General features: G+C 44.0%; 1 protein-coding gene across 1 annotated transcript in view; it reads right to left on the bottom strand.

Annotated features, from left to right (window-relative positions):
- The window catches only part of PRIMA1 (proline rich membrane anchor 1), a 71,858-nt gene extending 56,700 nt beyond the window's left edge, over window positions 1-15,158 (bottom strand). Inside the window, exon 1 of the mRNA XM_083167565.1 lies at window positions 14,126-15,158. The gene's annotated coding sequence lies outside the window, so the exon portion shown is untranslated. The remainder of the gene's footprint in view (window positions 1-14,125) is intronic.
- Between the last annotated feature and the right edge of the window lie 2,460 nt (window positions 15,159-17,618).

Here is a 17,618-nt window from a genome sequence, read left to right as displayed (position 1 = left end):
TCACGTGTGACAATAACATGCCAGCAGCCAATGTGTGCACATGCAGCAATGAGACATAGAGCGTTTCACACATCAACCGGGTTATTCAATAAATAGCATATTCACAGGGTGGACTAATGGGGCCTATACACAAGGCGACACTGCTGAGCGATCTGAGAAAAGTTAGAGCGCTCAGATCCCTCAACACACAGCGCTGCACAGCAATGCGTCAGCGCTGTGTGCTGAGTGGTCTGTGCAGAGCGATCTGTCAGATCTGCATGCAGTATAAATGTAGTCAGGTCCTGTCGCTGGGGGGTACACACGGAGTGATCTGTGCTTCATTTTTAAGCGATCTGGTAAGCAATCGCCCCGTGTGGATGCCACATTACTTACATTAAATTGACTAGCAGAATAAACAAATATAAGTATTTATTTTTCATATATCTATTGATATAACTTTCTTACTGTAAGGTTGGTTTAAAACAGGGGTAGCCAACTCCAGTCCTCGAGAGCTACCAACAGTGCATGTTTTCCAGGTCTCCTCACAGAATCACAAGTGAAGTAATTAGCTGAACATGTGGATCTTTTAAATGTGTGAGTCAGTAATGAGTGCACCTGTGAGGTCAGTGCCAGATTAAGCCTTCGGGGGGCCCGGGGCACTTTAGACAGGGGGGCCCCCTTGCACTTGTCATTACTGGCCGCAAACTGCACGGGAGAATATTACACTGTCAAAACAGAGTAAAGGCAGTATAAACTTGGTCAATGGGTAACTTCAGGGGATACACACACACACACACACACACACACACACACACACACACTCATATATATCACATGAAAAGCCTGTGTTTGTCCCTCTGCACCTTTCTCTGAAGGAGACCTCACAGTCCCAGTGCTGCCTCTGATTAAAAACCCTCCCATGACTAGGCTGCTGCTGCTGTTATCCATGGGCCTGAGAAGCATGTAATGAGCTCCACCAATCAGAGCTCAGCACAAACGTCTCAGCCTCTGCCCTCTGGTGCAAAGTGTCATGGGACTTAGTCAACTCCCAGTAATGCACTGCACACTTGGCTCCCAATGCTCAGCACCATTAATCATTGTCACATTGACAGATAGGTGAAGCTGCAGCACTACCCCACTCCCATGCACAAAACCTTTAGCTAAAAAAAAATTTTTTTGAAAAATACATGCCAACCACAGGGGGGCCCTAGCTAGAGGGGGGCCCAGGGGCACTGACCCCTTGTGCCCCTATTATAATCCGGCTCTGTGTGAGGTGATCTGGAAAACATGAACTGTTGGTAGCTCGCGAGGACTGCATACCTCCCAACATGACCCTCTCCAGGACGGACACAATGCTCTGTTTCTGGACTTCCCTCTTAATTTATGATTACCATCACCTGTGCTGAATCACCTTTCTTATCAATTATCCTGTTTAAAACAGGTGATGGCAATCATACATTAAGAGGGAAGTCTAGAAACAGAGAATTGTGTCCCTCCTGGAGAGGGTCATGTTGGGAGGTATGGGACTGGAGTTGGCTACCCCTGGTTTAAAATGTATTGTACAGTAAGAAATGTATTGTACAGTAAGAATTGAATTGTACAGCATACCTGCCTACCTGACCCTCCCCTTCAGGGAGAAAATGCGCTGTTCCTGGGCTTCCCTGGTAATGTATGATTGCCATCACCTGTGGGGAGCTAGGTAACTGATAAGAAAGGTGTTTTCCCCACATGTGCTGGCAATCCTACATTACCAGGGAAGTCCAGGAACAGAGCATGTTCTCCCTCATGGAGCGGGTCAGGTAGGTAAGTATGTTGTACAGATGATAAAATGAACTTGGAAATCCAGGTTGGAGCCGATATAAGAACTGAATAGATAGATGGAGTTGACAACGCATTCTGGCATGACAGTGTGTACTGTTTTCATTGAATTTTAAATAAAAAAAAAATTCTATTTCTTTAAGAGTACACCCAGGACAAGCCTACTTATGGACAATGGAAACAACAGCGACACCTACAGGTTAGAACAGAGACTAGCAGAATAGTAATTCTGAGGAACATTATTAGCTATATATATTGGGGGTGATTCTGATTCTCACTTGCTAAGCAGCGATTTTTCACTTTTCCATCTAACGCCACCCATGGGCGAGCGAATGCCCACCCTCTGCCGCCGCGCGTACATTCCCACCGCTTTACAAATGGATGTTTTGCATAAACATTCATTCGCAGGGTAACAAACGGGGGAGAAATCGTTACATGGTTGCCGACCAGAATTTTTTTTTCGGAAATATAAGTCATTCTTAACTGACCATTATTTGCGCTGTCCAGTTCGAGAACGGGGCGGGAGACTGACATCCATACAGCAGAGCTCAAACATGGGCCCCAGATGCGAATACGCCTGCTCTTAGGCTTATAGCCTAAAGACCAAGAACGGGCCTAATAAATGGTGAACCCTCCTTCTCTTCCACCATCAAACCTCAGGAGCCTTATCTGGCTTTTACCGAAAGCAAACATTCTAATCATAGACATTTCCTGGGGTTTACATAACATCCTAAACTAATCTAAATGCACAGTGTATGCTGTAGGGTATGCCATGTAATATAGTGTATGCCATGTTATATAGTCTATGCCATGTAATATAGTGTATGCCATGTTATATAGTGTATGCCATGTAATATAGTGTATGCCATGTTATATAGTCTATGCCATGTAATATAGTGTATGCCATGTTATATAGTCTATGCCATGTAATATAGTGTATGCCATGTTATATAGTCTATGCCATGCTATATAGTCTATGCCATGTTATACAGTCTATGCCATGTTATATAGTCTATGCCATGCTGTAGGGTATGCCACATTATATAGTGTATGCCATGCTGTAGGGTATGCCATGTTATATAGTCTATGCCATGTTATACAGTGTATGCCATGTAATATAGTCTATGCCATGTTATATAGTCTATGCCATGTTATATAGTGTATGCCATGCTGTGTAGGGTACGCCATGTTATATAGTGTATGCCATGTTATATAGTCTATGCCATGTTATACAGTCTATGCCATGTTATACAGTGTATGCCATGTTATATAGTGTATGCCATGTTATATAGTGTATGCCATGTTATATAGTCTATGCCATGTTATACAGTCTATGCCATGTTATATAGTCTATGCCATGTTATATAGTCTATGCCATGTTATACAGTGTATGCCATGTTATATAGTCTATGCCATGTTATATAGTCTATGCCATGTTATATAGTGTATGCCATGTTATATAGTGTATGCCATGTTATATAGTCTATGCCATGCTATATAGTCTATGCCATGTTATACAGTCTATGCCATGTTATATAGTCTATGCCATGTTATATAGTGTATGCCATGTTATATAGTGTATGCCATGTTATATAGTCTATGCCATGTTATACAGTCTATGCCATGTTATACAGTCTATGCCATGTTATATAGTATATGCCATGTTATATAGTGTATGCCATGTTATACAGTGTATGCCATGTTATATAGTGTATGCCATGTTATATAGTGTATGCCATGTTATATAGTCTATGCCATGTTATATAGTCTATGCCATGTTATATAGTGTATGCCATGTTATATAGTGTATGCCATGTTATATAGTGTATGCCATGTTATATAGTGTATGCCATGTTATATAGTCTATGCCATGTTATATAGTGTACGCCATGTTATATAGTCTATGCCATGTTATACAGTCTATGCCATGTTATATAGTGTATGCCATGTTATATAGTGTATGCCATGTTATATAGTCTATGCCATGTTATATAGTCTATGCCATGTTATATAGTGTATGCCATGTTATATAGTGTATGCCATGTTATATAGTCTATGCCATGTTATATAGTCTATGCCATGTTATATAGTGTATGCCATGTTATATAGTCTATGCCATGTTATACAGTGTACGCAATGTTATATAGTCTATGCCATGTTATATAGTCTATGCCATGTTATACAGTGTACGCAATGTTATATAGTGTATGCCATGTTATATAGTCTATGCCATGTTATATAGTCTATGCCATGTTATATAGTCTATGCCATGTTATACAGTCTATGCCATGTTATATAGTCTATGCCATGTTATATAGTCTATGCCATGCTATATAGTCTATGCCATGCTATATAGTCTATGCCATGTTATATAGTCTATGCCATGTTATATAGTCTATGCCATGTTATACAGTGTATGCCATGTTATACAGTCTATGCCATGTTATATAGTCTATGCCATGTTATACAGTCTATGCCATGTTATATAGTCTATGCCATGTTATATAGTGTATGCCAGGTTATATAGTGTATGCCATGTTATATAGTCTATGCCATGTTATATAGTGTATGCCAGGTTATATAGTGTATGCCATGTTATATAGTGTATGCCATGTTATATAGTCTATGCCATGTTATATAGTCTATGCCATGTTATACAGTCTATGCCATGTTATATAGTGTATGCCATGTTATATAGTCTATGCCATGTTATATAGTCTATGCCATGTTATACAGTCTATGCCATGTTATATAGTGTATGCCATGTTATATAGTCTATGCCATGTTATATAGTCTATGCCATGTTATACAGTCTATGCCATGTTATATAGTCTATGCCATGTTATATAGTCTATGCCATGTTATATAGTGTATGCCATGCTGTGTAGGGTACGCCATGTTATATAGTGTATGCCATGTTATACAGTCTATGCCATGTTATATAGTCTATGCCATGTTATATAGTGTATGCCATGCTGTGTAGGGTATGCCATGTTATATAGTGTATGCCATGTTATACAGTCTATGCCATGTTATATAGTCTATGCCATGCTGTGTAGGGTATGCCATGTTTTATAGTCTATGCCATGCTGTAGGGTATGCCATGTTATACAGTCTATGCCATGCTGTAGGGTATGCCATGTTATATAGTCTATGCCATGTTATATAGTGTATGCCATGTTATATAGTCTATGCCATGCTATATAGTCTATGCCATGTTATATAGGCTATGCCATGTTATATAGTGTATGCCATGTTATATAGTGTATGCCATGTTATATAGTCTATGCCATGTTATATAGTCTATGCCATGTTATATAGTGTATGCCAGGTTATACAGTGTATGCCATGTTATATAGTCTATGCCATGTTATATAGTGTATGCCAGGTTATATAGTGTATGCCATGTTATATAGTGTATGCCATGTTATATAGTCTATGCCATGTTATATAGTCTATGCCATGTTATACAGTCTATGCCATGTTATATAGTGTATGCCATGTTATATAGTCTATGCCATGTTATATAGTCTATGCCATGTTATATAGTGTATGCCATGCTGTGTAGGGTACGCCATGTTATATAGTGTATGCCATGTTATACAGTCTATGCCATGTTATATAGTCTATGCCATGTTATATAGTGTATGCCATGCTGTGTAGGGTATGCCATGTTATATAGTGTATGCCATGTTATACAGTCTATGCCATGTTATATAGTCTATGCCATGCTGTGTAGGGTATGCCATGTTTTATAGTCTATGCCATGCTGTAGGGTATGCCATGTTATACAGTCTATGCCATGCTGTAGGGTATGCCATGTTATATAGTCTATGCCATGTTATATAGTGTATGCCATGTTATATAGTCTATGCCATGCTATATAGTCTATGCCATGTTATATAGGCTATGCCATGTTATATAGTGTATGCCATGTTATATAGTGTATGCCATGTTATATAGTCTATGCCATGTTATATAGTCTATGCCATGTTATATAGTGTATGCCAGGTTATACAGTGTATGCCATGTTATATAGTCTATGCCATGTTATATAGTGTATGCCAGGTTATATAGTGTATGCCATGTTATATAGTGTATGCCATGTTATATAGTCTATGCCATGTTATATAGTCTATGCCATGTTATACAGTCTATGCCATGTTATATAGTGTATGCCATGTTATATAGTCTATGCCATGTTATATAGTCTATGCCATGTTATATAGTGTATGCCATGCTGTGTAGGGTACGCCATGTTATATAGTGTATGCCATGTTATACAGTCTATGCCATGTTATATAGTCTATGCCATGTTATATAGTGTATGCCATGCTGTGTAGGGTATGCCATGTTATATAGTGTATGCCATGTTATACAGTCTATGCCATGTTATATAGTCTATGCCATGCTGTGTAGGGTATGCCATGTTTTATAGTCTATGCCATGCTGTAGGGTATGCCATGTTATACAGTCTATGCCATGCTGTAGGGTATGCCATGTTATATAGTCTATGCCATGTTATATAGTGTATGCCATGTTATATAGTCTATGCCATGCTATATAGTCTATGCCATGTTATATAGGCTATGCCATGTTATATAGTGTATGCCATGTTATATAGTGTATGCCATGTTATATAGTCTATGCCATGTTATACAGTCTATGCCATGTTATATAGTGTATGCCATGTTATATAGTCTATGCCATGTTATATAGTCTATGCCATGCTATATAGTCTATGCCATGTTATATAGTCTATGCCATGTTATATAGGCTATGCCATGTTATATAGACTATGCCATGTTATATAGGCTATGCCATGTTATATAGTGTATGCCATGTTATATAGTGTATGCCATGTTATATAGACTATGCCATGTTATATAGGCTATGCCATGTTATATAGTGTATGCCATGTTATATAGTCTATGCCATGTTATATAGTCTATGCCATGTTATATAGACTATGCCATGTTATATAGACTATGCCATGTTATACAGTGTATGCCATGTTATATAGTGTATGCCATGTTATATAGTGTATGCCATGTTATATAGTGTATGCCATGTTATATAGTCTATGCCATGTTATATAGTCTATGCCATGTTATATAGTGTATGCCATGTTATATAGTCTATGCCATGCTATATAGTCTATGCCATGTTATATAGTCTATGCCATGTTATATAGTGTATGCCATGTTATACAGTGTACGCAATGTTATATAGTGTATGCCATGTTATATAGTCTATGCCATGTTATATAGTCTATGCCATGTTATACAGTCTATGCCATGTTATACAGTGTATGCCATGTTATATAGTGTATGCCATGTTATATAGTGTATGCCATGTTATATAGGCTATGCCATGTTATATAGTGTATGCCATGTTATATAGTGTATGCCATGCTATATAGTCTATGCCATGTTATATAGTCTATGCCATGCTATATAGTCTATGCCATGTTATATAGTCTATGCCATGTTATATAGTGTATGCCATGTTATACAGTGTACGCAATGTTATATAGTGTATGCCATGTTATACAGTCTATGCCATGTTATATAGTCTATGCCATGTTATATAGTCTATGCCATGCTATATAGTCTATGCCATGTTATATAGTCTATGCCATGCTATATAGTCTATGCCATGTTATATAGTCTATGCCATGCTATATAGTCTATGCCATGTTATATAGTCTATGCCATGTTATATAGTGTATGCCATGTTATACAGTGTATGCCATGTTATACAGTGTATGCCATGTTATATAGTGTACAGTAGGAGCAAGTTTCATCTTTGCTCCTTTGGCCATGGCTAGCCATGGCTAGCCATGGCTATTCTATTGTTCTCAGCTGCAATACGTATTGTATTGCAGTTGAGAACAATAGATTAGCCATGGCTAGCCATGGCTAGCCCCGCCCAAAGGAGCAAAGATGAAACTTGCTCCTACTGTATGCCATGTTATATAGTCTATGCCATGCTGTGTAGGGTAGGCCATGTTATATAGTCTATGCCATGCTGTAGGGTACGCCATGTTATATAGTCTATGCCATGTTGTAGGGTATGCCATGTTATATAGTCTATGCCATGTTATATAGTCTATGCCATGTTATATAGTCTATGCCATGTTATACAGTCTATGCCATGTTATATAGTCTATGCCATGCTGTGTAGGGTATGCCATGTTATATAGTCTATGCCATGCTGTGTAGGGTATGCCATGTTATATAGTATATGCCATGCTGTAGGGTAGGCCATGTTATATAGTCTATGCCATGCTGTGTAGGGTATGCCATGTTATATAGTCTATGCCATGCTGTAGGGTATGCCATGTTATATAGTCTATGCCATGCTGTAGGGTATGCCATGTTATATAGTCTATGCCATGCTGTAGGGTATGCCATGTTATATATTCTATGCCATGCTGTAGGGTATGCCATGTTATATAGTCTATGCCATGCTGTGTAGGGTATGCCATGTTATATAGTCTATGCCATGCTGTAGGGTATGCCATGTTATATAGTCTATGCCATGCCATGTTATATAGTCTATGCCATGTTATACAGTGTATGCCATGTTATATAGTCTATGCCATGTTATATAGTCTATGCCATGCTGTGTAGGGTAGGCCATGTTATATAGTCTATGCCATGCTGTAGGGTACGCCATGTTATATAGTCTATGCCATGCTGTAGGGTATGCCATGTTATATAGTCTATGCCATGTTGTAGGGTATGCCATGTTATATAGTCTATGCCATGTTATATAGTCTATGCCATGTTATACAGTCTATGCCATGTTATATAGTCTATGCCATGCTGTGTATGGTATGCCATGTTATATAGTCTATGCCATGCTGTGTAGGGTATGCCATGTTATATAGTCTATGCCATGCTGTGTAGGGTATGCCATGTTATATAGTATATGCCATGCTGTAGGGTATGCCATGTTATATAGTCTATGCCATGCTGTAGGGTATGCCATGTTATATATTCTATGCCATGCTGTAGGGTAAGCCATGTTATATAGGCTATGCCATGCTGTAGGGTATGCCATGTTATATAGTCTATGCCATGCTGTGTAGGGTATGCCATGTTATATAGTCTATGCCATGCTGTGTAGGGTATGCCATGTTATATAGTCTATGCCATGCTGTAGGGTATGCCATGTTATATAGTCTATGCCATGTTATACAGTCTATGCCATGTTATATAGGCTATGCCATGCTGTAGGGTATGCCATGTTATATAGTCTATGCCATGTTATACAGTCTATGCCATGTTATATAGGCTATGCCATGCTGTAGGGTATGCCATGTTATATAGTCCATGCCATGTTATATGGTCTATGCCATGCTGTGTAGGGTACGCCATGTTATATAGTCTATGCCATGCTGTAGGGTATGCTATGTTATATAGTCTATGCCATGCTGTAGGGTATGCCATGTTATATAGTCTATGCCATTCTGTAGGGTATGCCATGTTATATAGTCTATGCCATGCTGTAGGGTATGCCATGTTATATAGTCTATGCCATGCTGTGTAGGGTATGCCATGTTATATAGTCTATGCCATGCTGTGTAGGGTATGCCATGTTATATAGTCTATGCCATGCTGTGTAGGGTATGTCATGTTATATAGTCTATGCCATGCTGTAGGGTATGCCATGTTATATAGTCTATGCCATGCTGTGTAGGGTATGTCATGTTATATAGTCTATGCCATGCTGTAGGGTATGTCATGTTATAGGGTAAGTCCTTATATAGAGTAGGTAAGTGGTTCCCAGGCTTTATCCTCAAGGAACTGTTTAAATATAGCATTTTCTTGACATACACCCAAACTCAGACCTCAAGGAACCTTAACAGTCCAGGTTATGCCATGCTTGAGCACAGATAGTCACATCAAAATGATTGTGGTGCTATTTAAGTCACCTCTGCTCAAGCATGGATATCCTTACAATCTGAACCAATATAACCAAGATATTATTTTACCTATTGTTACTCTGCGCCATATTTCTGTCTCACGCTTTTGGGCGCAATGAGCTTAGGATGATACTGGCAGCAGAAACTTGGCATCAACTACTGAGCAAACCGTTTTGGGCAGAGTGCCACCAGGGACACCCGATAACACAGTACGTCATCTAAATGCCTCTTTCTCATTGAGCAGCAGATTTACTAAGCCTTGAAAAGCGATCAAAAGGAGAGTGATAAACCAACAACCAATCAGCTCCTACCTGTCATTTTTTCAAACACAGCCTGTGACATGGCAGTTAGCAGCTGATTGGCTGGTGGTTTATCACTTTTCAAGTTTAGTACAGTCATCTGGCCCTCAGTAAGTGCCTTATTCTAGTTCACTCTTTCTGCCAAAATCCTTCTTAGATGGACAAAACCATGTGCACTGCAGGTGGGGCAGATGTTACTTGTGCAGAGAGAGTTAGATTTGGGTGGGGTTTGTACTTCAACCTGAAATCTATATTGCAGTGTAAAAATAAAGCAGTCAGTATTTACCCTGCACAGAAACAAAATACCTCACCAAATCTAACTCTCTCTGCACATGTTACATCTACCCCCCCCCCCCCCCTGCAGCGCACATGGTTTTGTCCATCTGAGAGCGAATTTGCCTCTGCGAGTGAACCAGAATAATCCCCAGAAAGTTTTACCTGCTGCGCAGAACTTTGCTCCTTCCCCTCCCGGTGACTCCTGGAAGATGATTCTGCAAACTCCAGTAGTAAACAGCTCAGTGCACGGAATTCCAACACAGAATCCTCAAGGAGGAACATCCCACCCCCACCATTCACAGCGCAGCTATTGTCATCTTATCCAGCCGTAGTGGCTGGCACAAGGCTCTCTGGCTTCTTACTACTGTGTGTGTCTCAAGTGTACGATTCCCCTGGCATCAAATGCAAATCACTGTCACAGTTACTGCTGTATGGTATGTACTGCATAAGTGCTGAGCGACAATATTATTTATATGTAGACATAAATTACTTTAATTTATGCTACTTTGTACAGTATTACCCAAAACCCTGATTTTATCCCCTAAATTTAATGAATGATATTCTGGTTATCACTCCTTACAAATGGTGCTTCAGCCAATCAGCCCCATAACTGTCATTTTTTCACAAGACAGGGGCTGTTTGCCCAGAACATAGTGAGTGATAACAAGAATATCAACTGTTGATAAATCTGCTCCTTAGAGCGTAATTACCCATAATGCATTGCAGTGCCAACATCTCTGTGAGAGATGTTCAAAATATCTGCTAAAAACAATGCCAGCGTCGCTCACATTTGTTATATCAATTCAAATAAAAAATGTTGTGTGCAAAAAAAGTTATATTTCCTGTGTACGGTAAACATTACAGGTCATTACGATGAATACAAATGTTTGCTTGGCAATTTTCACACCTATTTTGACGAATTCACACAGCGCTCAAAGGGTTAAGCAGTAACAACAACTGTCAATGCACCCATGAATGTCAGGGGTATAGGCCTATGGATACCAGCAGTCCATAAGTGCTGCTCGATGTTTGATTAATAAACATCAGCGTCAATGCTTCCAGCTGCTGCAGAACCTCTTGCTGTCACCATTGCATTTTGAGACAGACGGTCCCATTGTCCCAGTGTAAATCTGTTTATTAGGAATCTAAGGAATAAAGAGCTCTCCAGACATAAGCAGTTATCCGTGTGGCACTGTTTGCCAGCCCATGCCAATTTTGCAAAGTACATATAGTCCTATCAAGCACCATTAAAGTCCTATCTGATTCCCATGCCCCAGAATAGGGCTTATCAGTCCTCATTCAGCAGCGAGGAGATAAGTGATTTTCTGTACCTCTGAGAACCATTCATTAAAATGTTATCATCACACTAGGGTGCATTAATAGCTACTGCCCTGGGCTGCCAGATTGCAGACGTACATTTAATAAACTTTTGCTAATGCCAGACGAATACCGCTCTGCAATCCGTGTGCACTATTATTTATAAATGAATAAAAAATGAGTATGTTTCAGTGGGGGGGAAACCTGCCAAATATTTACTGGCGTCCTTCCCTGAGATTGTCTTATGCTGAGAATGCATAAGGTGCACTGTTTACATTGCTTCATTTCAGCAAGGATTCCTTAACTCCTTCCGCACGGACGAGGCGAACCACAAACCGCAGCAATACAAGGATTGTATATGGTACAGATCTAATACTCAGAACACTACTGAGACCTAGATATATTACCGTAATGGCATGCAGATCTACACCATCCATACCAATAGGAGTTACGGGGTACAAGGAGGATGCCCTGGCAGTGGGGTAAGAGTGACATACAGCAGGGATGCTCTGGCAGTGGGGTAAGAGTGGCACACAGCATGGATACCCTGGCAGTTGGGTAAGAGTGGTGTACAGCAGGGATGCCCTGGCAGTGGGGTAAGAGTGGCATACAGCAGGGATGCTCTGGCAGTGGGGTGAGAGTGGCGTACAGCAGGGATGCCCTGGCAGTGGGGTAAGAGTGGTGTACAGCAGGGATGCCCTGACAGTGGGGTCAGAGGGGCGTACACCCGAGATGCCCTGGCAGTGGGGTAAGAGTGGAAAAAAGCAGGGATGCTCTGGCAGTGGGGTAAGAGGGGCGTACAGCAAGGATGCCCTGGTAGTGGGGTAAGAGTGGCATACAGCAGGGATGCTCTGGCAGTGGGGTAAGAGGGGCGTACAGCAGGGATGCGCTGGTAGTGGGGTAAGAGTGGCATACAGCAGGGATGCTCTGGCAGTGGGGTAAGAGGGGCGTACAGCAGGGATGCCCTGGCAGTGGGGTAAGAGGGGCATACAGCAGGGATTCCCTGGCAGTGGGGTAAGAGGGGCGTACAGCAGAGATTCCCTGGCAGTGGGGTAAGAGTGGCATACAGAAGGGATGCCCTGGTAGTGGGGTAAGAGTGGCGTACAGCAGGGATGCCCTGGCAGTGGGGTAAGAGTGGCGTACAGCAGGGATGCTCTGGCAGTGGGGTAAGAGTGGAATAAAGCAGGAATGCTCTGGCAGTGGGGTAAGAGTGGCGTACAGCAGGGATGCTCTGGCAGTGGGGTAAGAGTGGCGTACAGCAGGGATGCTCTGGCAGTGGGGTAAGAGTGGCGTACAGCAGGGATGCTCTGGCAGTGGGGTAAGAGTGGAATAAAGCAGGAATGCTCTGGCAGTGGGGTAAGAGTGGCGTACAGCAGGGATGCTCTGGCAGTGTGGTAAGAGTGGCACACAGCAGGGATGCTCTGGCAGTGGGGTAGGAGTGGAGCACAGCAGGGATGCCCTGGCAGTGGTGTAAGAGTGGCGCACAGCAGGGATGCCCTGGCAGTGGGTAAGAGTGGCGCACAGCAGGGATGCCCTGGCAGTGGGTAAGAGTGGCGCACAGCAGGGATGCCCTGGCAGTGGGGTAAGAGTGGCGTACAGCAGGGATGCCCTGGCAGTGGGGTAAGAGTGGAATAAAGCAGGAATGCCCTGGCAGTGGGGTAAGAGTGATGTACAGCAGGGATGCCCTGGCAGTGAGGTAAGAGTGGCATACAGCAGGGATGCCCTGGCAGTGGGGTTAGAGGGGCGTACGGTAGGGATGCCCTGGCAGTGGGGTAAGAGGGGCGTACGGCAGGGATGCCCTGGCAGTGGGGTAAGAGTGGCGTACAGCAGGGATGCCCTGGCAGTAGGGTAAGAGTGGCGTACAGCAGGGATGCTCTGGCAGTGGGGTTAGAGTGGCGTACAGCAGGGATGCTCTGGCAGTGGGGTAAGAGTGGCGTACAGCAGGGATGCCCTGGCAGTGGGGTAAGAGAGGAATAAAGCAGGGATGCCCTGACAGTGGGGTAAGAGTGGCGTACAGCAGGGATGCCCTGGCAGTGGGGCAAGAGTGGCGAACAGCAGGGATGCCCTGGCAGTGGGGTAAGAGTGGCGTACAGCAGGGATGCCCTGGCAGTAGGGTAAGAGTGGCGTACAGCAGGGATGCCCTGGCAGTGGGGTAAGAATTGCATACAGCAGGGATGCCCTGGCAGTGGGGTAAGAGTGTCGTACAGTAGGGATGCCCTGGCAGTGGAGTAAGAGTGGTATACAGCAGGAATGCTATTTTACCAGAGGTCCTATAGCAAAGTGATGGTCAGGATAAAGTTTGTGTGGCATTGCCTTGGCACAAGGAACCAGCAGCAGAAGGCATGTAACACTGCAATAAGCAGAGGACATTGACAATAAATGCAGACAGATATGGAAGCTCTCTGGGTAGAAGGAAACATACAGGAACAGAATACTGCATGTGTCTGTCTAGGAGAGATTGTCAGGGCTGTGAGAGGCTATGGGGCATCCCATACTCACTTACCTGTGCTGTGGCTGTGCCCAGTGGGGGCTCCAGGCTTCTTCCTTCCCTGCAGGGGAAAGTTGGAGGCTCTGCTCGAGCTCCAGGTCCGAATCCTCCCTCTGTAGTAATTATATCTCCCATGTCTCAGCCTCACCCGAGTGCAGCTGCATCTTCCTCCAGCTTCTGGACACTGGTGCTACCTCCTCCTCCTCCTCCTCTCCTGCGCCCGCCCGCTCCAGAGACCCCCAGCCGGAGTACTGAGCACAGGAGGAGTGCAGCTCACTCACAGACAGGGACTCACAGCCGGAGTTCTGAACACAGGAGGAGTGCAGCTCACTCACAGACAGGGACTCACAGCCGGAGTACTGAACACAGGAGGAGTGCAGCTCAGTCACAGACAGGGACTCACAGCCGGAGTTCTGAGCACAGGAGGAGTACAGCTCACTCACAGACAGGGACTCACAGCCGGAGTTCTGAGCACAGGAGGAGTACAGCTCACTCACAGACAGGGACTCACAGCCGGAGTACTGAGCACAGGAGGAGTGCAGCTCACTCACAGACAGGGACTCACAGCCGGAGTACTGAGCACAGGAGGAGTGCAGCTCACTCACAGACAGGGGCTCCCAGCCGGGGTGCAGCTCACTCACAGACAGGGACTCACAGCCGGAGCACAGGAGGAGTGCAGCTCACTCACAGCCAGGGACTCCCAGCCGGAGCAGAGGAGGGGTGCAGCTCACTCACAGACAGGGACTCCCAGCCCCGGTGCAGCTCACTCACAGACAGGGACTCCCAGCTGGGGTGCAGCTCACTCACAGCCAGGGACTCCCGGAGCCACAGCTGTGACAGGAGAACATCGCGTATTCCTCCAAACTCTCCTGCATCCTCTTCCCGGCCAGCATAGGTCAGGTCTCCAGCAGCAGCACTGGGGGTGCAGAGGAGGCTGGCTGCAATGTGCCCTCAGTGTGCTGCAGTCATTGCTCATCCCCAGCTAGAGCCCATTGTGCAGGTGGCACTCTCTGTTATTATCTGATGCTTCTCCAGCGCCTAGACAGAGCCATACTATCCAGTATAGGTGGTGGGAGGGCATGGGGGAGGCTGCCTGGCACTCACTGGCTGCAGGGTACCTGCCTGGGAGTGGGAGATGAGTGATGTGGGCAGAGGTGGGTGGCACCAGGCACCAAGGTGCATACAATGCTGGAGGCAACTAGATTGAAGTAATGTTGCAGCCAGGTGTACTGAAACACTGTGACCAATGCCAGTCATTAACCCATTACCTGTCTAGTGCCAGTTACATCATGTAAGCAGGTGTCTGTAAGTCATTTGCTGCACTGTATATGAATCTTTTAATAAAGACATTTTTTGTTTCTTTGTTTTTCCTGTGCAGAGTAAATACTGTCAGCTTTTGCATGTAGCCTACACATATTAGACAGCTTTATTTACAATACAGTATAGATTTCAGTTTGAACACAACCCACCCAAATCTAAAGGCCTGTTTATCGCTCATTTTAGCCCTTGCGAGCGATATCGCTCATTATATCTCTAAGTGTGTACGCACACGTCGACGGACGATGTGCACACCCACAGGTCGTTAACTACCCTCCTCCCCCTTTAAGACTCCCCCACCCCCACCATTGATCGTCACCCGCCGGCATCGGCGAGTGTGTATGGAACGTAGCGAGAGATTTGAAAGGCTACAATTGATAATGTCCAGATATTTGTATCATGCAGGATGATTACTCTGTATTAGATCTATGTGTCCTAACCTGCAGAGTAAGCAGTATTGTGAGTGCATAAACTTACCATCGGCAATCTTTATGCCCCACACTTCAATAAACGTATCTAAACCTTATATAACTTAACACTAAAAATAACGAGACAGACACAAGTGCTGGCGTTTTAATATGAATGTCAAATTTATTGATTGACAGTTATTTATATTGATCTATAAAATGGGTGGCGGCTCTAAAGAACGGTCATAGAGAAAAGAGGGGTAAGATCACATCACACCGTTCAAACATCGTTGGTGTTCAACTCTCCCCTCGCAACCCACCACGGAACAATCAGGAAAGGAGGTGGGGCTTAGCGGGTCACTGGGTGCTATCGATGGTGTAGCCCATCCCCTGTCCAAGGGGCAAGGGCTAGTGACGTATCAATGTCGGGAGAGCGCACCGCACTATCCTCATACTACTTCCATTTCAACAGCGACCGTTCTTTACCGCCGCCAAGAAGATAGAAAAATAGGGAGGGATGGTGGGGAAAACCGGACCAGAGAGACAGATCACCTGACTTCCTGGCTATTCCTAACTATAGGAACTCCTCCCCTGCTCCCTAATTGGCTAATACTGATCATCATAGCCCCTAGCAAAACACACAACCTAAAGTGCAGGCAGCTCAGAATCCTTCGGTTATAGTTTATGTCACCTCAAGCTTAATCAGCCTTCGGTTTTCTTTATCTAGGCTAGGCATGTCCAACCTGCGGCCCTCCAGATGTGCTAAAACTACACATCCCAGCATGCATTGCCATCATTCTAGCATTCCCTAATAGCCAAATTGTGGCAAGGCATGCTGGGATGTGTAGTTTTAGCACATCTGGAGGGCCGCAGGTTGGACAAGCCTGATCTAGGCCTAGGGCCAAGCATTTCCTACCAGTGATAGAAGCATGTCAACGGTATGACATCATAGACACCACCACACGCACTTAACGCAGCCGCTTACTTGCGCAGTGAATGGATCGAGGTCATTGGAGGGTCTGCTGTTAAATGCCACCAAATGCAAACACTAGGTAACAGCCACACTTCATACATGCTCTTATTTACCGATTGGAAAAGAGCATACACCAATAGGCCAAGACGAATGCTGGTTATCAAACCTGCCCATTGCCTGGATAAACACATGTATAAATAAATCAGACTCATGTAATGCATTAATGCTCCTGCATAGTCAAGACGTGGATATAAAAACACTTTATTTGCAGTCAAGAACTGAACATGGTTTATTAATACCTAACTTCTAGTTTTATTTAAAAAAAAAACAATATCCAATTTTAAATTAATGGGGACCATGGTATTAGTATAATATTATAAGAAATAATATACTTACTGCCAAATAGGGATGCCAATCCCGGGGCATTTTTTCAATCCCGGGAATCGGGATTGAAAAATGCTCAATCGGGATTGAGCATCCCTAAAAGAAAATTGCCGGTGTACCCCCACATAATTTACTTTTTGGGAGCTGTGGAAGGGGGCAGGCGGCAGAGATGCGGGGGCAGGCGTCGGGAATGACGCGGGCGGCTGGGAGGCGTGTCCGGTATGACGTGTGAAGCTGGGATAGGCCCGCCGGCGAGGGAGTTCTGGGTGCTGGTGATGCCACGCTGTGGCCTGCGCAGCGTGACCTATGACCGAATCACGCTGCACAGGCCACACACCGGGTCAGGAACAGCCGGGCAGCGTCTGAGCGAGTGCTCAGACGTTGCCCGGCATTAGACTGCGCATGCGCAGTCTAATCCCGGGATTGG

This window comes from Crinia signifera, chromosome 12 (genome assembly GCF_055691185.1).
Source record: "Crinia signifera chromosome 12, ASM5569118v1, whole genome shotgun sequence".
Taxonomy (NCBI): domain Eukaryota; kingdom Metazoa; phylum Chordata; class Amphibia; order Anura; family Myobatrachidae; genus Crinia; species Crinia signifera.
This window is presented reverse-complemented; position numbering and strand designations above follow the sequence as displayed.